This window comes from Scyliorhinus torazame, chromosome 13 (assembly GCF_047496885.1).
Source record: "Scyliorhinus torazame isolate Kashiwa2021f chromosome 13, sScyTor2.1, whole genome shotgun sequence".
Classification (NCBI taxonomy): Eukaryota; Metazoa; Chordata; class Chondrichthyes; order Carcharhiniformes; family Scyliorhinidae; genus Scyliorhinus; species Scyliorhinus torazame.
In genome coordinates, this window is record NC_092719.1 from 17,288,124 (window position 1) to 17,310,417 (window position 22,294).

The following is a 22,294-nucleotide window of genomic DNA, read 5'->3' on the forward strand; positions in this document are numbered from 1 at the left end:
TCGCTCTTTCCATCTCAGTTTTATTTGTTTTCTTCACTTTCATTTCCCTCAGATGGTGAGTAGCATCTGTTGCGGCAGGCTGGACTGGGACATCGTCCCAAATTCTTGCACGCCTCATATTATTTTATTTTTTAAAAATCTGAACATTTTGTTTTGTTTAAGTAAGTCACAGAAGTATACTTGTGCAGTGACAAAAGCTGGTAGGTTCATTCCAAGGATCACGGCGACAGAGTAATGTTTCATTAAATCATATCCCGCAAAATATCAGCCAAGGGGATTATAACCGATAATTCCCTCCAGCAGAAGCCAATAGTCTTTTTTGATTAACAGAGTTTTGTATTGAAACATCACTGCAATGGCTCACAAAAGGTTGGTTATCGGGGGACATCTCGACCAGCTGTTGATACACACATTATCACAGTTCTGCCTCTTTATCTGTATTCATTGCAACCTAACACAACAAACAACCCTCCCAGCAATAAACAGATGCTCTTGCTAAGTGTCTTGGCCAACCCCAGCCCTGCAATCTCTACCTAAATGAGTAATTAGTACGTTCATCTGTAACCCTTGAGTGCATTAACCCTGAAATGCTTCCTTAAACCGTTGCTTAGGAATAGGCAGAGACCATTCCGCCCTTCAAACCCGTTCTGCCAATCAGTGAGCTATTGTCCAATCCGTCCTCCAATGTCATCCACCTGCCTTGGCTCCATATCCCTTGTTGCCCTCGGCTAGGAAAACATCTTTCGATATTAGATTTATAATTATTAGTTGAGCTGGCATGCACTGCTTTTTAATTCCACATCCCGACCACCCTTCCATCGTCTCCTATCTCAATGCAATCCTTTGAGGGACAGGAATCAGCACAACAGCGCCAGACTTTCCACTCGTCTTAACTGGATCAAATGAGCAATTGTGTAAGCAATCGCTCAGCTTCTGCCTCCCTTCCAGTTTCCCCAGATTGTGCTCTCCGCGACATCTTCCAGTGTTGATGCAACTCTGTAGTAACAAGTTGCTGTTAAATCCCTGGCTCATAAAATGCCACATGAAAGAAGGTACTTAGATGCGACCAAATGTCTCAAAGGAGGGGAGAGAAAGAGCTGGAGAGGTGTTGAGGTTTACAGAGGGGACGCCTGAAGCTAGGCCCCAGGCAGCTGAGGGCACAGCCAATGGCGATGTCAACAGAATCAGGGTTGAGCATGAAGCCAGATTTGGAGAAGCACGGAAATCAAAGAGGATTTTCGGGTTGGAAGGAAATCAGGAAGTACTTCCACGCACAAAGAATTGCAGCAATCTGGACTTCTCAGCCCCAGAAGCCAGCTGGTGCCGGGATATAATTGGTACATCCAGATAGACATCCATAGATTCTTATTAGGTGAGGGTATCAAGGAATGTGGAGCTAAATTGGGTAAATGGGGTTAAAGGGCGTAGGTCAGCTGCAATCGAAATGAATGGTGAAGCAGGCTGAAGGGAATAGATAGCCTAATTCTGTTCCTATCTTCATAGACGCAGAGGGGATTACTCAGCCTGTACTTCTACCTCCGTAACCTCACCTGCCTCAACCCAACTGCTGATAAAATCCTCATCCATGCTTGTGTTACCTCGAGGCTTGGCTACTCCAGTGCACTGTGGACTGGCCTACCATCTTGCACCCTCCATAAAGATTCCATCTGAAACTCTGCAATCGGTTGCCTGTAATCCTGGTGCTGACTGACCAACATCATATTGTCAGACCCACACCTCGGCGTTTAGGTCCCGTCCTCGTTTGACAACAAAATTAATTTAGGGGATGCAGGCATCGCTATATAGGCCAGAATTGACTGCCCATCCCTGATTGCTCTTGAGAAGATGTTGGTGAGCTGCCTCCTTAACCCACTGCAGTCCCCGAAGTGTAGGTTCGGGAGGGAGCTCCAGGATTTTCACCCAGTGACAGCGAAGAACTGCAAAACATTTCCAAGTCAGGTTGATGAGTGACTTGAAGGGTAACCTCCAGCTGATGGTTTTTCCAGAAATCTGCTGCCCTTATCCTCCTAGATGTTAGTGGTGGTTGGGTTTGGAAGGTGCTGCCTAAGGAGCCTTGGTGAGTTCCTGTAGTGCATCTTGTAGGTGGTGCATACGGTTGCTTCTGTGTGTCGGAGGGTCCCTCTCCATGGCCTCCTTCCTTCTCCCTGTCCTACAAACCTCTACGCCCCTCTAATTCTAGTCTTCTCACATCTCCAATTTTAATCAATTCACCATTGACAGCTGTTCCTTCACTTACCGAGAGCCTAAACTCTGGCATTTCCTCCCTAAGCCTCTCCAACTCTCTTTTCTCCTTTAAGTTGCTCCTGAAAGCTTATCTCTTCTCTGTCCGAATATCTGGCTCATTGTCAAATCTCATTTGATGGAGAGCCTGTGAAGTGCCTCGCAGCATTTTACTCTGGTATAGGCACTATATAAATGCAAGTTGTTCTAGATGGCTCAGTATCCAAAGCTAGCTGCTACAGTCAGTGAATTCGCTCTGCTCTATCTTGTCCTTTCTTCCTATGAAAGCAACAAAGAGGCTTAACGCATGTGTCACACTTCATACATCCTTCCCTTTTAGCACAGTACATTTTATGCAGCTTAGCAGACTGCCATGAAAAGCAGTGTGTTAAAATACTGTGAGGAGATAGTAAATCCTGACCAGAGGAACCATGACTTATTGGCAAAGCGCAAGATTCATTCATACAATCAGAGGGAATCTCAGTAACAGAAAACCCCTTTAGCAAGCAAGAAAACGTTCCATGGTGTATGAAAAATTTGCAGCAAGGGTGGCATTAATACATGGTCTCCTTCAATCTATCTGCCATGGGAGTGAACTCAGCCTGTCAGTGCCTCTTAAATACAGGAGCCACGGTACTGATCCAGCACTGCAGAACCAGGGGGTTGATTCCAGTTAATACATTTCGACTACTGGAAAGGCTTCTTCATTAACCCTGCACATCTTTGGGTTGGCGGGGGGGGGGGGGGGGGGCACGCAGACATGGGGAGAATGTGCGAACTCCACAGGGATAGTAACCCGGAGCCGGGTTTGAACCCAGGTCCTCGGCGCCGTGAGGAAGCAGTGCTCACCACTGCATCACCGTGCCACCCTGCAGGCAAGTTAGCTTAACATCGGCCTTCGGTAAAATGGTAGAAGATGTTGATAGGGACATTATAGCAGGACGCAGGGAAAATTCAAGGTAATCAGAGCCAGCGAGGTTTTGTGAAAGGGTAAACAATTCTTCAAAAGGAGTCACATGAAATGAAATGAAAATCGCTTATTGTCACAAGTAGGCTTCAAATGAAGTTACTGTGAAAAGCCCCTAGTCGCCACATTCCGGCGCCTGTTCGGGGAGGCTGGTACGGGAATCGAACCGTGCAGCTAGCCTGCCTTGGTCTGCTTTAAAAGCCAGCGATTTAGCCCAGTGTGCTAAACCAGCCCCATGTGCTGTGAGTAAATGGGTAAACGGGTACCGGTGGTTGTACTGCATTTTGATTTCCAGAAGGCATTTGGTAAGATCATTGTGGAAAATAAAAGCTCATGGTGTAGGGGGTAATCTTGGTTAAAAGATTGGTCAGCTACAGAAAACAGAGTCGGCATAAATGGGTATTTTTCTGGTGGGCGGGATGTAACCAGTGGTGTACATATGGGTCCATGAGGGAGCTTTTGCTTTTTACAATTTATATCAAGGAATTGGATGCAGGGACCAAAGGTATGGTTGCTAAATTTACTGACGACACAAAGATAGGTAGGAAAGTAAGTTCTGAAGAGGTCATAAGGAGGCTACAAAGGGACACAGGTAGGTTAAGTGAGCGAGCAAAGATCTGGCAAATGGAGTACAATGCGGGAAAATGTGAAATTGTTTATTTTGGCAGGAAGAAAATAAATCAAATTTTCCAAATGGTGAGAGATGGCAGAGATCTGAGGGCCAGAGGGAGCTGGGTGGCTGAGTGCATGAATCACACAAGGCTGGTATGCAGGGTGCAGCAAATTCTTAACAAAGCTGATAGGATTTTATTATGAGGGTAATTGAATACAAAGGTCAGGAGGTTCTGCTTCAGTTATACAGGGCATTGGTGAAGCTACATCTAGAGTACGGTGTCGAGTATTATTTAAGGAAGGATGTAAATGAAGTGGAAACAGTTCAGAGAAGGTTTACCAGACTAACACCAAGAATAGGAGAGTTGTCTTATGAGGAAAGGTTGGATAGGCAGGGCTTGTTTAGGGGCTGGTGTAGCACACTGGGCTAAATAGCTGGCTTGTAATGCAGAACAAGGCCAGCAGCGCGGGTTCAATTCCCTTACCGGCCTCCCCGAACAGGCGCCGGAATGTGGCGACTAGGGGCTTTTCACAGTAACTCCATTGAAGCCTACTTGTGACAATAATTATTATTAATTGTGTCCACTGGAGTTCAGAAGAGTAAGAGGCGACTTGATTGACACATACAAGATCCTGAGTGGTATTGACAGGGCAGATGTGGAGAAGATCTTTCCTCTTGCTGGAGAATCTAGAACTCGGGGTCACTATTTAACAATAAGATGTCGCCCATTTAAAACAGAGATGAGGAGAATTTCTTCTCTCAGGGGGTGGAACTCTCTTCCGCAAAGGACAGTGGAAGCAGAGTCCTTGAACATTTTAAAGAAAAAGCTCGGTTGATTTTTGATAAACAAGGAGGTGAAAGGGGATCGGGGGTAAGCGGGAATGTGGAGGGTCCAGCAGATCATGATTTTGTTGAATGGTGGAGCAGGCTCGAGGGGCCGAGTGGCCTCCTCCTGCTCCTAGTTCATGTGTTCGTAAGTATGTGTCTTGGTGTCAAATTCTGTTTGGCTAATGCTCTGGGAAACACCTTGGGATGCTTTGCCGCATTAAAGGTACTATATCAAAGCAGTACGTGTTGTCACATACATGGCAGTTGATTTGTGCTCATCAAGGTCACACACAAAAATGGGGACAAACGGCCAATTAATCAATTGGCGATCGGTGAGAGGGGAACGCTGGCCAGGGAAGAGAGGATTTGGAACTATATCAGCGTTCGTTCACTGTCACTGGGTTAGAACCCTGGAACCCCCTCCCTAACAGCACATTGGGTGTACCTACACCTCACAGACTCCGGCAGCTCAAGATGGCAGCTCACCACCACCCTCTGCAGGGCAATGAGGGATGGGCAATAAATGCTGGCCGAGCCAGAGATGCCCGCTTCCCATGAAAGAATTTATAAAAGGAATCCCATGCTCTTCGTCAAATAGTGCCAAGCAATCTTTAACCTCCACTGGAACCATTGGCATGGATTACTGACCAGTTAATATTTTATATGGTCAATGGTTATTACAGCTGGGCAGTATCCCTATCAATACCGCACCATCAGCCTAGTACAGGAATGGGGCTTGAACTAACAGCCTCCCTACTCTACTGGACCCATCTAATCAATGCTGTATATTTATGAATTTTAATTCATGTCATTTTAAATATTGATAGTAACAAAACACCTATCATATTTCTGTGAATGTTAATGATTTGCAATATATCCATGTAATATCCTTACCATTCCCAAAATCAATCCGACTCAATTGATCCATTTCTGTATGTGATCATTTTGATCTATGTGAACATTGCATATCTTTGGGACCTATACATTTCCACTGGGAGTTACTTATCCCGTCTGTTTTTATTATTTCTATGCTTACTCATTATCTCAAGGGACCAGATTTTCTTCGAACCTCTTGCACTCCTTCATCCCAACTTCGGGACAAAACCCACTAGGGCTTTCTACTGACCTTAAACAGGGAACAGGAGATACCCCAAATGAAATCAGCTCCTGAGGTCTTCCCAACCACCCCATTTGGCCATTAAGCCTGCTCCGGGATCATTGGTATTGAGTGTGGTAGCCCCAGTGGCCGTCATATTGCTGTAGCAATGCCGAGATCATCAGCTCATATCCCATCATGGCAACTGAGAATCCACTAGATCTAGTCAACTGTGGGCTGGCAACAGAGGAAAAATTTTTTTTTTTCAATAAACTTGCAACCAGGTCAATAATGTCCAAGAAAGGGCAACATCATTGGCTGCTAATGCTCTCTTTAAGGTCATTTATAGCCAGCCACGTAGCTGTCAGGGCAACTAGGGTTTGGCATGAATAAAGAAGAACGCCCTTTCATTTATATAGTACCTTTCATTTCCTCAGGATGCCCCAAGTAGTTTACAGCGAATTAGGTAGTTTGGAAGTGTAGTCCCTTCACATTGAAGACACAATAAGTGGCTCCTTGCTCAAAGTCAGCCACAACCTGAGCACAGATAGAGGAACACTGCTCGGGTTGTCTACCCAGTGACAGCCAAGAATGATCCATTATGGGTCACCTCCAATTGTGCCACCCACTGGGCACAAGTTAGATCAGGAATGGATAAGAGTGGCACAATGTCATGTTTGTCAGTCTGCTTGAAATATTATCTGGAGTGACTTGCATAAACCACGTGACAAAATATTTCTCCTGCTCTCTTTCCTGCACTATCTCACCCTTCCCAACACCTTCTGGTGTGCATGTTCCATTGTATACCAAATATAATTTGAATCCACTGAAACATATCATGGCCCATACATGATGTCAGGAAGTTCCAATGATTTGGTTCCACAAGCCGATGCCTTTTAGTTGCATTATGTAGTTTGATTGATTTTTAGTGCGCTGTGCTGTTTGTTTCTCTGTCTGCTAAGATAATAGCTAGTTCTCTTTGTTAAATGCAGAGGACGATGATCTATTGCAATAAATATTCAACGCTTCTTTCCACTAAACTCAATTAAGATACTCAAAAGTCCAATATATCTCGTCCCAAGGTAATAGTTGTCAGCAAGGATTCAGTTGCTGCAGATTTAATTGTTTCAGGACATCAGCAGACTAATTGGTGGGGCATCAGGTCGGTATGCAGCATTTCTAGCTGAGATTTGAAAGAAAGACAGCCTTGCATTTGTACAGCATCTTTCATGGCATTCAGATGTCCCAAAAGACTTTACAACCGGCGCAGTAGTGCGGAAGCGCGGGCATTGTAATGTGGATGACATGGCAACCAATTTGTGCACAGCAAGCTTCCATCAACAGCAATGAAATGAATGACCAGCACATCAATTTTAGATGTCAGCTGAGGGATAAATTTTACACAGGATATTAAAAGAATTCCCCGACCCTTCTTCAAATATAGAGCCATGGCATATATTTGCTTAAGTGGGCAGACTGAGCCTTGGTAATGCCTCACCCGAAGAACTGCACTGCTGACAATAGCTCCCTCAGTACTGCACTGGTGTACGAGCCTAGACTGTGTCCTCAAGTCTCAGAGATAGGGATCGATACCCGATCTTCTGACTCAGGGCAAGAAAGTTCCCAGGTGTGGGTCTGATGTATGAGGAGAGATCGGGTCGTTTAGGATTGTATTTGCTGGAGATCAGAAGATTGAGTGTAGGTGGATCTCATAGAAGCCTAAACAATTCTAACAGGACCAGACAGGGTAGATGCAGGAAGGATGTTCCCGATGGGGGCGTAGTCCAGAACAGAGGTTACAGTCGAAGGATATGGGGTGAACCTTTTAGGACTGAGGAGGAGGAGAAATTTCTTCACCCAAAGAGTGGTGAGCCTGTGGAATTCAATACCACAGGAAGTAGTTGAGGCCAAAATATTGTATGGGTTCAAGGAGTTAGATATTGCTCTTTGGGCTAAAGGGCTAAAACAGTCCGTTCTGGGCAGGATTGGGGGGGTCGTTCCCGGCGCTACGACCCCGCAATCTAATGGCACGCTTGTTTTTTTCCGGCCTCAACGGGAAACGACCTGCCATGGTCGCATTTAGTCGCATTTCCTGCACTGAGGAGCTCTCAACGCCCCTAACGGGAACCCCAAACCACTCCCAATGCCCCAATTCACCTGTTTGGGGGGGGGGGGGGTCCTCTAGTCTCCCAGACCCCACCTCACACAGGCAGTGCACCCCCTGGCCCAATCCACGGCGTGGTTGAAATGCCACCCAGGCACTGCCAACCTGGCACCCTGGCAGTGCCCGGCTGACACCGCTGATGCCACCCAGCCAAGAAGCCTGGGTGGCATCAGCAGTGCCAGGGTACCATCCTGCCCAGATATCAACCACCGGGCCCCCACCCCCCTCCCCAAGTGCCATGAACGTGCCTACGTCAACCCAAGTTCTGAAAACTGTTCCAGCTGAAGGAATAGCTCGGGAACAGAGTCACGCAGCCACGGCGGCAGAGAAGGAGGGCATTCAGTCCACCTGCTGGAGAGAGTCATGGGGAGGAATGAGATTGCTCTTCTGAGAGCAGAGACGGTTAAGCGGCTGTTTGATGAGGGTGTCCAAAATCACCAAGGGTTTCAATAGAGTAAACAAGAAGAAACCGTTTCCACGAGTGGGGGGTACACATTTCAGACAATTTGTAAAAGAATCAAAGGTTCCATGAGGAAAGGAAACATTAAAAAGTGACTTGTTGTCATTTGGAATACAATGCCTGAAATGTTGAGAAAACAGACTCAAAACTTTCCTTCAAAAGCAAACTGGATAAATACTTGAAGTGAATAATTTCCAGGCCTGTGTGGAAACAGCAGAGGAGTAACACGAATTGGACAGTTCTTTCAATGGGCTGAATGGCCTCCTTGTGCCCTGCAATCATTCTTCCCCACATTACAACAGTGACAACAAGTCACTTATGAAAACACCATGGGCACGAAGTACCAGCCGCATTGTGCCAAACAGCAGTGCGACATGGCCGGTAGATGCCAGGAGACCCCCTCATCCGGGATCTACCCGGTTCGCCATGCCTGGCAAAATCTACCGCGACCTAGCGAGACGTCACAATGTGAATCCGGCCCACTGTGGGCGACATCACTTTCTGGCAAATCTGCATATTAGAGTGAGACAGCTAGTCTAACTCTGATAGCCATTCTCGAGATCTAACCTAGATGTCGGATCTAACCCCCTCGCTTTGGAGACCTCGGACGAGTGCCGTTCAGTACTGGTCTCAACAAACGGGGACCAGACAGAACAGCACGCATGGGGGTCTCCCAGGGGATTGCAGACCCCCAGGTGTTTGCCCTCTGGGCAGGGTGGCAGTCTGGCATTGCTGGTGCCACCTGGGCACTCTGTCACTGTCTTCCTGATACCTTGGCAGTGCCAGGGTGCACAGTCGGCACTGCCAGCTGGCAGGGGCACTGTCTGGCTGATATGGACAAGGAGCCATGCTGACATTTTTCGCACGACAGGGATCGGGCCCGGGGGTACCTTGCACGAGTACCCCCCCCCCCCCCCCCCCTCACCTTACAGGTGAGTTGGGGCTTGAGCAGGGTTCGAGAGATCGGGACGCAATTTTTAAATTTGCTATTTTAATAAGCGGAGTGCCTCAGTGCAGAAAATGGGACTAAGTACAGCCTCGGCTACCCGTTCCCCACAGAGGCCCCTGATTGACCCAAATGGCCGTTCGATTTGCTAATCACACACGCTATGGAGCGCTGTTCCTGATGTGTTATGTACTCTGGGATAACACAGGCTGCAACTCGATGCAGCTTTGACCAAAAGATACTCCAGACTTTGAAGTAAATTCAATGTGATTTATTGAACCATTAGCACAGTTCTCTATGAGTTCGACTCTCCTGCTAATCTTGCTATAGTAACTCAGTCTAACTAACCAGTCTGCTCGAAGCCACATGGTGGGTGTGATGCTTCTGATCTGCCCCTGTCCTTCTCTCTAAGTGTCGCCTGTGGAAAGAGACAGAGCATGTGTGCCCTGTCCTTTTATATATGGGTTTTGTAATGCCCCCTTGTGGTAGTGTCACCTCTGGGTGTCTTGACTGCCCATTGGTCATGTCCTATTCCATGTGTTCATTAGCAGTATGTCTGCATGTCATGACGTCTCTGGTGCTCCCTCTAGTGTTTACTTAGTCTTAGTGCATTTACATTAACCCCTTGTGTGTTCACAGTGATGCATATCACCACAGTTCTCACTCGGGTAGATCGCTCCCTATATAAATGCAAGTTTTTCTTTGAGATGTATATTTGTTAACATAGGATAAATCACAAACTGTAATATTACATATATTACAAAATACATGTGACATTACATTTAAACCCTTACAGACTGATGCAGGAGGCTTTGGAAATAAGTGCTACTTATACCATTGACATTGGCAGCAGAAATATGCCATTATCAAGCAGAGATTGGGCCTCAATGATTTTCCAGTATCGTCACTATCATTACCCATTCACTGTAAACATCAACGTGCATCAGGAATGCAGAAGGTATTTATAATTAGTATCAAAGCTGGATAAAACCAAGCATGAACGAGGATGTTACGAAATAAAACATTCTTCTTGGATGGCTTTCAAGATTGGAGAGTCGTCTCCCAGTGTTGTCAGGACCCGGAATCAGATTTGCAGCCTTCTAATCATTTTATAACGCTCCGTGCAGTGCTCGGAGTGAAATGCGGGGACAGTACAAATGAGAGAAGACACCGCATGGGACAATACTCACTTGCATCAGCAAATTTCTGGCTTGCAGACCTGTACAAGTCTGCAAGTTCGGCGCACAACAGTGCGGGGGTTTGCAAACTGAGCTCACTCCATCGTCAGTGACCTTTGGAAATGATTGAAATAAGGTTCTGCTCGACAGATCAAAAAATAACAACCAGCAGACAAACATGACACAAAAACAGGGCTCGACATTTACCTGACTGGAGATCTGTAAGTATTTTGTCTTTCTTTCATGTTACAAGCATGGTACTAAGGGTAAAATAAAGAGATAAAAGCGTGCCCTCAACTTTCAAGTCGCAATTAAGCTCATATCTGTAATTAAATATTAATTATTGACAGAGTTTCTTTCAACATCATGCGGTGAGCATCCCCACTGTTCGGAACGAGTAAGAGACAGGTTTTGACATAATCTCAATAGCAGACATTGAATGTCAGCTGTTTCTGATGTTCCTGGCTTAAAACTTGGAGCTCCCCTGCAGGAGGAAAGGAAAGTCGAACAGCATTCACTGTTCCTTTCCCGTTTCCAGTGGGTTTCATCCATACGAGATGAGGGTTTGTGTGAGCAGGTTAAATGTCAACAACTTCAGTGTGCAGTTAGGTAGCCCCAATAGCACAGTAAAACAGCTCAAGCACTTCACAGAAGTATCACCAAAGTTGACGAGTTGCAGGATGACAGAGTATAGGTCAATGATAACTTTTCTCACCCCCCCACCCCACCCCAAGGCAGAAATGCAAATGCCAAGACACTGGTAACACTACACTGTACTGAAAATGGATGAGTTACTCAGTCAGTACGAGTAAGTCCTCTGATCAACCACCTGCCCTCTGAAAGAAAGAAAGATTTGCATTGGTAAAGCTCTTTCCCGCAACGTCTGGACATCCCATAGTACACGACAGCCAATGGGATGCTCGTTGAAGCGTTGCCTCTGTTATAATGTTGAAAACGCGGCAACCAATTTGCACACAGCCAGGTCCCATTAAGAGCAAAGCAACAAAGACCAACTAATCTTTTCTTTTGTAAAAGTGATTACGGCTGAGGGATAACGATTGGTCAGGAATCCATGCATGCTCTTATCCAAAATAAGGCCGTGAATTTTACATCCACTCTGTTAGGGCATACAGAGCTCAACATTTCATCCAAAGGATGGCATCTCCGATAGTACAGCACTCCCCCAGCGCCGCACTGGAGCGTCAGCCTAGAGCTTGTGTTCAGGTCTCGAGTGACCCTTAAACCTGGAGCCATTTGGCTCTATGTGAGGTAAGGGTCTGAACTGTGTCCGGACTAACGCCCAACTCTGGCATCACAGCCTCAGATCTCAGGGGAGCCCTTAAATGTTCTACAAGTACTTGCACAACATCAGCATCAACCGGCGAGTCTTTAAAAGTTATAGTATAGATTCGCGTCTCAAATGTTAGAAACATGAATTTTAGTTCGATGTTCTTTTCAAAGTCATCCCTCGTGAAAAAAGTGTTCTAATAAACAACAACTTGTATTCAGAAGGCATCCTTCATTGAACAAAAAGTCCCAAAGTGCTTGCAAGAGAGAGGTTTCATGGAGTTAAGAGAGGTAGGGAGGTTTGGGAAGAAATTCCACAGTTTAGACCTAATGAATCGAAGGCCTTAAATAACCTTGGTGGTAGCGCAATGATAAGTGGTAGGGATGCACAAGAGGTCAGAATTGGGGGACCAGAGAGGATTGTGAGCCTGGAGGAGGCGATAGAGATAGGGAACTTGTACTTAACTGACAACCACACATTGACATGAACCCCCTAAATTCCCCCTCTCATGTAGGAACATAGGAAGAGGAGGAGGCCATTCAGCCCATCGGGCCTGCTCTGCCATTCAATACAATAATGGCTGATCAGGCACTTCCAGTGCTTTTTAAACTCGTTATCCTTATAACCCTTCAAGTTACGTTCATCAAACATCTATAAATCTCTGCCTTTAACATGCACAATGACTGAGCTTCCACAGCCCTCTGGGGCAGAGAATTCCGAAGGCTCGCAACCCTCTGTGTAAAGAAATTTCTCCTCATCTCGGTCCTAAAGGGCTTCCCGCTTATTTTAAAATTGTGCAAAAATATGTACAAAATGCCACTGTCACAAAATTCTTCCTGATCACTCACTCTAGTTATTTTTCTTCTCCCAATTTACTTTTTTTTAAAGTAATTTTTTTTTGGTGCCTCACAGCACCAGGGACCCAAACTCAATTCCAGCCTTGGGTGTCTGTCTGTGTGGACTTTGGACGTTCTCCCCGTGTCTGCGTGGGTTTCCTCCGGGTGCTCCGGGTTCCTGCCACAGTCCAAAGATGTGCAGGTTAGGTGGATCTGCCGTACTAAATTACCCCTTCATGGCCAGGTATGTGCAGGTTAGGTTACGGGGATAGGGTGGGATGGACGGGGGAGCGGACCTGGGTGGGGTGCTCTTTCAGAGGGTCGGTGCTGACTCGACGGGCCAAACGGCCTCTTGCTGCACTGCAGGGATTCTTTATTTTAATCCACCTTAAATGCAACTTTCCAATGAGGCTTCAAACTGAGGCCCTGCTCGCCTGCTCTCACTCAGGGAGACAAACAAGGTAATTCCCACCTAATAGTGACCACTTGGCTGTAAAGCACTTTGGATATTCCTGACATTGGGATCATCCCGGGATTGTGAAAGGCGCTACATAAAGGCAGTTCTTTCGATTACACACGAGGCAGTGTCGGCTTTATTCACAGCTGCTCGGCTTGCAAAAGGCCAGGCCGAATGCGTTGGAGATGGGAATTCGCTCAAAGTGCTGCCCTGTGCAGAGGGTGATGAGTGGAGAGAATGTAGCAATTGTTTGAATTTACCTTGTTAAATCAGCATTGTTGCCACCAGGACCTATTGTACTTTGGCCTTTAAATGCTTCGTATGTACAAAAAAAATAGATAATCAAGGTTAATGCAGGGAGCAAATAAATAAATCTGCATTGGTTTGCAAAGTACTAATGAATTCCATTCAAACCTCTTTTCACGCTTATAAAACTAAAGAGGTGCAAATGTTTAAAAATATGATGTGTTTTAAAATTATATCGTAGATAAATCTTGCTGATTCTCCGGGAATTTGGAGACCTACAATTCTCAGTCTCTTCCGAGCACAGACAGACTCTGAGAACCGCTTGCTCTATATTCAGCAGCGACTCATCTGCCTGACGAATGTCCGGGGGGGGGGGGGGGGAAGACCACGATAAAACAACCGATAAAAGCACAGATTCGAAAGCATTTCTTCTCACATTGTTTGCAAAAACTGACCCGCAAACACCGAGGCCTGGATTTCCATCGGGGAGTCGGACGCAGAGTAGGAAGAATTCCCAGCTCTGCGAATCCTATCGTGAAAAATGGCTGAACGGACAACAGGGGTGGATTAGAAATTGGGATTGGAAGTTGGGGTAGATGACCCAGGAAGAACCTAGGAGGATGACAGGTGAGGAGGCAGGTTAGGTGAAAGACCTGCCTCGGGGATACAGCACTTATCTGCAGGCCCATCCATGCCAACCCATGTCACATACAAACATACATATTCTGAGCAGGAGTAGGCCCCTCCAGTCAATCCGCCATTCAATAAGATCATGGTTGATCTGACCGTAACCTCAACCCCACATTCCTGCCCACACCCGATATCCTCTCACCCCCTTGTTGAGCAAGAATCTATTCGGCTCTGCCTTAAAAATAGACTGCCTTCAAAGACTGTGGGCAGGATTCTCCCATCCCGCGGCAGTCTCCATGCTGTCGTAAACGCCATCGCGCTTTACGATAGCGTGAACGGGCCGCTCCCACGACTAATTCTGGCCCCTCCGGGGGGCCAGCAGGGCACTGGAGCGGTTCGCGTCGCTCCAGCTGCAGATCCCGGCACGAACTGTGCGCCGCGAAATCCGCGCATGCGCAGTTGCGCCGGCGTCAACAAGGACATGCGCAGTGGCACCGGCGCCAACACGCGCATGCGCAGTGGCCTCCTTCAACGCGCCGGCCCCGACGCAACTTGGCGCAAGACTACAGGTGCTGGCGCGTAGGAAAGGAGGCCCCAAGCTTCAGAGGCTGGCCCGCCGATCGGTGGGCCCCGATCGCGGGCCAAGCCACATCGCAGGCACCCCGCCCCCCAAAGGCCACACCCGACCCTTGCACGCCGAGGTCCTGCGAGCCCAGAGCAGGTTAGAATGGCGCAGGTGGGACTCGGCTCTTTTCTTATGGCCGCTCGGCCCATCAGGCCGGAGAATCGGCGGGCCGGCCACGTAGAGCGGCCTGCGACCGGTGCCACCCCAACCGCGCCGGAAGATTCTCCGCGTGCCGGCGTCAGGGTGGCATGGCGCGATTCGCACGGCCCGCCAGCGAATCTCCGACCCGGCGCGGGGTCGGACAGTCCCGCCCTGTGCTTCCATGCATAGGTGATGCATCCACATATGCTGTTGGGGCAGTTTTATCCCCCAGAATGGACAATGGGTTGGAGAGACCTGTGGGAGGTGCATCAAACACTCTGACAGATGCGAGGAATAACAATTCACAAACAAAGAGAGAGGGCATGGCTCTCATCTGTGGCATCGAGAGGTTCCACCAATATCTAGTCGGGAGACATTTCGCTTCAGTAACCGATCACAAGCCAGAGACCCCGGCAAACTCTGACACTCCCCCCAGACTCCCTGCAAACTCTGACACTCCCCCAGAGACCCCCTGCAAACTCTGACACTCCCCCAGAGACCCCGGCAAACTCTGACACTCCCCCAGAGACCCCCTGCAAACTCTGACACTCCCCCAGAGACCCCCTGCAAACTCTGACACTCCCCCCGGACCCCCGGCAAACTCTGACACTCCCCCAGAGACCCCCTGCAAACTCTGACACTCTCCCCGGACCCCCGGCAAACTCTGACACTCCCCCAGAGACCCCCTGCAAACTCTGACACTCCCCCCGGACTCCCTGCAAACTCTTGACACTCCCCCGGACCCCCTGCAAACTCTGACACTCCCCCCAGACCCCCTGCAAACTCTGACACTCCCCCCAGACTCCCTGCAAACTCTGACACTCCCCCCAGACCCCCTGCAAACTCTGACACTCCCAGAGATCCCGGCAAACTCTGACACTCCCCCAGAGACCCCGGCAAACTCTGACACTCCCCCCAGACCCCCTGCAAACTCTGACACTCCCCCCGGACTCCCTGCAAACTCTTGACACTTCCCCCGGACCCCCTGCAAACTCTGACACTCCCCCAGAGACCCCGGCAAACCCTGACACTCCCCCCGGACCCCCGGCAAACTCTGACACTCCCCCAGAGACCCCGGCAAACTCTGACACTCCCCCAGAGACCCCCTGCAAACTCTGACACTCCCCCCAGACCCCCTGCAAACTCTGACACTCCCCCCGGACTCCCTGCAAACTCTTGACACTCCCCCCGGACCCCCTGCAAACTCTGACACTCCCCCCGGACCCCCGGCAAACTCTGACACTCCCCCAGAGACCCCTGCAAACTCTGACACTCCCCCAGAGACCCCCGGCAAACTCTGACACTCCCAGAGACCCCCGGCAAACTCTGACACTCCCAGAGACCCCCTGCAGATACTGACACACTCCCAGAGACCCTCGCTCTATAAACATGGCACATTCCCTGAAAGCCCCATCTCACAATGAAGTTTTCCTGGGGCCCCTAATCCCCATAAACACGTCCGCACTGATGGACTGAAGGACAACCTTTAACAAGAATTCAGAGAATCAGTGTTAACAAACCCACCCCCCCCCCCCAAACACCACCTGAAATATAATGCAGCAGCATTTTTTTTCAAAAAGAACATTAAAAAAAACCGAATAATCTTATAATATCAGAACAGAAATGTGATTTCTGCTGCCCCAAATCCTGTCCAGGGACTGATCCCAAGAATCAATTTAAGAACTCTTTGGGCGGGATTCTCCCATTCGGCGGCAGAGTGTCCGTCAGAAACGCCGTCGCGTTTCACAACGGCGTGAACGGGCCGCTGGGAGTACAGATTCTGACCCCTACAGGGGGCCAGCACGGCGCTGGAGCGGTTCACGCCGCTCCAGCCTCCCGTTCCGGCGCGAACTGTGCGCCGTGCCAACCCGCGCATGCGCGGCGGCCTCCCTCAACGTGCCAACGCAAAATGGCGCGTTCAGGGGCCGGCGCGTAAGAAGATAGGCCCGGGGAGCGAGAGGCCGGCCCGCCGATCGGTGGGCCCCGATCGCGGGCCAGACCCCATCGGAGGCACCCCCCTGGGGTCAGAGCCCCCCTCCCTCCCCCCCCCCCCCCATAGGCCGCCCCCCCAACCCTGCGCGCAGAGCTCCCGCCGGCTGCGACCAGGTGTGGACGGCGCCGGCCAGCCTCCGCCTTTTTAAGAGCGGCCGCTCGGCCCATCCGGGCCGGAGAATCGGCGGCCCAGCCGCGGAGAGCGGGCCACGACCGGCGCCGCGCCAATCACGCCGCCACCAATTCTCCGCTCTGCAAAGGATCGCGTGCCGGCGTGGCACGGTTGCGGGGATTCTCCGGCCTGGCGCGGGGCTGGGAGAATCCTGCCCCTTAACTTCCTGTTATTTCGATCCTCCTCGAGTGATTTCTCAATTCTGAGGGTGAATTGTGTTTCGTACTTGTGATAAACAGCAACAATCCTGAACTGCATTTGCTAAGCACCACTCACTGTCATGTTCCAACACAATGCAGCCCAGAGTGATCATACACCGTCAGTGCATGAGGTTTCCAGGACAGACACGTTGCAAAAGCTGAGGGTAATTTGTCCAAAAAAAAGAAGGTTGAGAGGTGCCTGACAAATGGTTTTTAAAATTACAAAGGGGCTTGATACAGCAGATTTGGAAATGTTTCCATGGAAGAACTCATCTAGATCGTCACCAGAAAAAGATACAACTGCTGGACTGGTTGAGATGAATCACATCGATGCACTTAAGGGGAAGCTAGATCGTCCAAGAGCAATGTGTCGTTGGCCAGGCCAGCATTTAGTACCCAAATTGCCCTTGAACTGAGTGGCTTGCTAGGCCATTTCGGAGTTAAGGATCTGGAGTCACATGTAGGCCAGACCAGGTAAGGATGGCAGATTTCCTTCTCTAATGGACATTGGTGAACCAGGTGGGTTTTTTGCAACAATCGACAATGATTTCACGGTCATCATTAGACTTTTAATTCCAGATCTTTATTGAATTCAAATTTCACCATTTGCCCATCACCATTGAATCCAGGTCCCCAGAATCCTGGGTCTCTGGATTACTATTCCAGTGACCATACCACTATACTACCGCTTCCCCTATACTGATAGCGTTAGATGAAGTAGGGCAGCAGGAGTCATGTGTCAAGCATAGCACCGATATAGAACAAAGGGGCAGAATGGCTTGTTTGTATGTGGTAAATACTAGATAATAATCTTTATTGTCTCAAGTAGGCCTACATTAACACTGCAATGAAGTTCCTGTGAAAAGCTCCTTGTCGCCACACTCCGGTGCCTGTTCAGGTACACAGAGAGAGAATTCAGAATGTCCAATTCACCTAACAGCACATCTTTCGGGACTTGTGGGAAGAAACCGGAGCACCCGGAGGAAACCCACCCAGACACGGGGAGAACATGCAGACTCCGCACAGACAGTGACCCAAGCCGGGAATCGAACTTGGGACCCTGGCGCTGTGAAGCAACAGTGTTAATCATTGTTCTAAAGTGCTGCCGTGCAGCCCACAATTAACACTGTGCTCTTGATTTCAATCGTTCCACTTTGGACAGTTGCCAAATGCAGACCAAACACTTCCCCTCAAAAAGAGAAAGTGGTGATGAGTAAAACTATCATGGCCAAAAGGTCAATTGAATATTTATTTTTTAAAGAAACTCTCTTAATCTGCGACACCAAAGCTGTGATAACAGTGACAGCCGAACGTAGACAAACTCCAGATTCTTGTTGACACCTCACAGCCGACAATACTTGAGCGGTGATCTGGAGAGCAATGGAAGTTGCTCTGACGAGAGAGCGAGTTGGGGGATTGTTAGAGAAGGAGAAAAAAAAGCCTTGCGTTTCTTGTAGAGTCCTGAAAGACTTTAGGACATTGTATAGGACTTTACAATTATTAAATCCATCCATTGCAACTGTAAAGTCTTGCCATCGATGCATGCAGTATTCAAGTACTGGAAAGGTCTGTCTGTCCCTGTGCTATCAAGACAAGGCATGTGTCCATTTCTCAAAAGATAACCTTCTCAATTGTGTTTAACTCAACTGAAGGCCAAGGGAAGTGCCCTATTGACTTGGTGTCACCCTTAATTGCACAGGAAACCAATAATGATCTAATGGTCAAAAGGGGAAAAAAATGATTATCTTGGGAACTGTGAATCATTCAACTCAATAAACCAAAGCATTTGTTGCCGTGACACCCAATCTGCTCCAAAGCAAAACGCTGTTTCTGTTGGCAACCACCTTCCAAGGGAACATCAATATTGCAGAGAGATAATTCAATATTGCATTACAACGCTTGTTGTATTAACAAAGTACATTCAGTTTGACAATGAAAAGCATATATAGCAGGAAGGCACTCTGCCAGCCAGGGATACACGGGCAAATCATAAAACAGGTTCTCTCCAGACCAAAAGGAAACTATTCAGCAGAAACCACCTCAAGAGAGAAAGTTTTGAGGGCCAAATCAGGGGCTCGTTCTGCCACTACAGCCAACGTCATTAGTCTAGCATGCCTGGACATGACGGAAACCAGCAAGGATGAAAAATAAATGATTGCACCAGCCACCAACAAACACACAACTACTGGTGATGGCTCACACAAAATCTTTTAAAAATCATCCAACCAAAGAGGTCACCACCTGCCTGGGGACTTTCCCACATTCTTCCTCAATAGATTGGTTAAAACCACAGAATTCCTACAGTGCAGAAGGAGGCCATTCAGCCCATCGAGTCTGTGCCAACTCTCTGAAAGAGCACCCTACCTAGGCCCACTCTATCCCTGTAACCCCACCTAACCTGCACATCTTTGGACTGTGGGAGGAAACCGGAGAACCTGGAGGAAATCCACGGAGACAAGGCGCGAATGTACAGACTCCGCACAGACAGTCACCCAAGGCCTGAATTGAACCTGGGTCCCTGGCGCTATGAGGCAGTAGTGCTAGCCACTGTGGGGCAGCACGGCAGCATTGTGGTTAGCACTATTGCTTCACAGCTCCAGGGTCCCAGGTTCGATTCCGGCTTGGGTCACTGTCTGTGCGGAGTCTGCACATCCTCCCCGTGTGTGCGTGGGTTTCCTCCGGGTGCTCCGGTTTCCTCCCACAGTCCAAAGATGTGCAGGTTAGGTGGATTGGCCATGCTAAATTGCCCTTACTGTCCAAAATTGCCCTTAGTGTTGGGTGGGGTTACTGGGTTATGGGGATAGGGTGGAGGTGTGGGCTTGGGTAGGGTGCTCTTTCCAAGAGCCGGTGCAGACTCGATGGACCGAATGGCCTCCTTCTGCACTGTAAATTCTATGATAAATTCTATGACTGTGAGGCAGTAGTGCTAGCCATTGTACCACCCTGCTGCCTATTATGTTGGTTCGCTTTGCAAAAGCTCAGCATAATTATAGTCATACAAGATCAAGTTTGCAGAACAGAGTGGTCCTGTATCTGCCACTCTCTCCAGATATCCGTTCCATGTCTGTGTATGTCTCCATCTTTGTGCCCATGTGTGTCTATCTATCTGCCCGCCTCTGTCTCAGTGCGTGTCTCTGTTTCTGTCACAATGTCGGTCTTCCTGTCTCTATCGCCTTGTATGTGTGTGTGTGTGTGTGTGGGCTGAAATACAACCCCAAAATATTTGGGTTAATGAAGGTCAACTAGATGTTAAACCTTTAAAAATTTCAAACCCAGCCCCGACCTGCCTTCACTTCCAAGTTTAACAGAGCTGGAACACAGGGCAGGCAGTGAATGTGTGCAAGTGTGAATGTCCTCGAGAGTGTGCAGGGATACAGTAACAAACAAGCAGGAGAGGACTCGAGTCTAAATGCCCTTAAAGGAATGGGTAAATCCAAATCTTCTCGCTCATCCCTCTGCTGAAGAATGAATCACATCCTTCCCTCACTATGTTATATTAACTCTTACACACATTCAAGTTATCCACTCAGGACCTCTTTTTGTCTGATCAATAAAATAAGCAGATGTGGTTTTTCAGTGGTGATCACAAACAAAGCCCAGCTCAAAAGCAGAGCTCTCATTGTGGTGAGTGCAATTGGGCAACGTTTACCAATGGGGATTGTACAGATTTACTGAGCTCATGTTTAATAACCCCTCCCGCACCCACTGACGCTTTCTGCATCCCCGTTTTCTTTAAATTCAACTAATGTGGCTTCCAAGACTTCTGGTTCCCAATCTCCTTGGCAAGCCTGATGACCCTCTTCAATCACGTCGGTACTGCAATGCACTGTGTTCCTCTCCACATTCCTCTCGTCTTCCTTTTAATTGCCAAATAGACCGACCCAAATGCTCCACCATCATTCCTCTACACCGCCAAATGTGTTAAAATTGAGGTAGATTGTTCCATCTGCCATTCTAATTCAAACTCTCCTGGGGTGTCAGAAGAATGGAGCTCGTGCGTCTTCTCTTCAGCTTACAGATTTCGAAACCTAAGCTAGACGCTCCTATTTTACCTCCTCTTTCCTCCCTTTAATCGGTGGTACAGCCCCAGTCTATGGTAAAGTCAGTCTCTATTTTCACCCACCACCCCTGTGCTCGATAACAGCATCAGCCTCAGGGTCCAGCGATGCTGCGGTTGCAACATTTTCATACTTAGGAGCAAATTTCCCTGTGGCCTTGCCCCTCCCCCCCCTTCTTGAAAGTTCTGCATTGCACTAACTGCAGGCATCCCCAAATCTTTCATCCTTCCTGTGGTAGCCCCATCGCTAAGGACCCAAATTCTGGAATTCCCTCCCTCAATCTCTCTTCATCATTTTGGCCGCTCCTTAAAACCTACCTCTTTGACTGAGGCTTTGCTCACTTGTCCCAGGATCTCCCCAGAAGGCTCAGTGTCCAGTTTTATCCAGGAACACTCTTGTAAAACTCCCTATTACCTTTGAAAGCGCCGCACAAATGCAAGTTGTTCTTTATTTTAACATAGCTGGGATGTAAGGAGAGCCTGTGGGGTAAGAGGTTTTGAGCTAAGAAGCAACAAAGGTGAAATGTTCGGGGAGGGAAGCGGGGTGGGTGCGGAGCCAGTGTCGACGTGAAAATTCAATCGCTCGGCATTCAACTTAGCAGGCAAAATTTGGACTTCTTAAAAGTATTAATTTCTCCTCCTGTGCAGAAATCCACATGCTTTAGGATTACTTCCCATTGTGTAGCCTTAGGCTCATTATACCTTTATTACTGGCACCAGAACACTTGCCTGGGCTACTGCATTGCTTCCGTGCGCATGACCTGCAACACAGCAGACAAGCCAAATTCTCCGATGTTTATGCTCCTTTCAGGATCCAAAGCTAGAACTACTTATCTTCTGCATGGAAAGCAAGAGGCACTGCCATATGTTACTTGACATAACTCATAATCAGTAGATATTAGTGGTCTGACACTTTCTCTTCAAACTAAATATGAACATTGCGCCTTCCAAGCCTTGGAGATGAATTTATGGACCAAAGCCACAATTTCCTCAACATTAATCTGTTCAAGTTGTTGACGGTGCCAGAGATTTGCACCTCCAGTGACGGTTCTAAGCACTGTCAGGTCAATCCCTGGACTTAATTGGTGAGTGGCTCTGATATGGAGTACAGCGTGTTCTTGCTAAAATAAACCTTTCATTCTTAAAAATAAACTTGA

The 22,294-nt window shown here is 48.2% G+C and overlaps 1 protein-coding gene across 4 annotated transcripts in view; it reads right to left on the bottom strand.

The window, feature by feature from the left end:
- plxna4 (plexin A4) overlaps positions 1 to 22,294 on the bottom strand; it is a 776,634-nt gene that overhangs the window by 451,407 nt on the left and 302,933 nt on the right. The window lies entirely within an intron of this gene.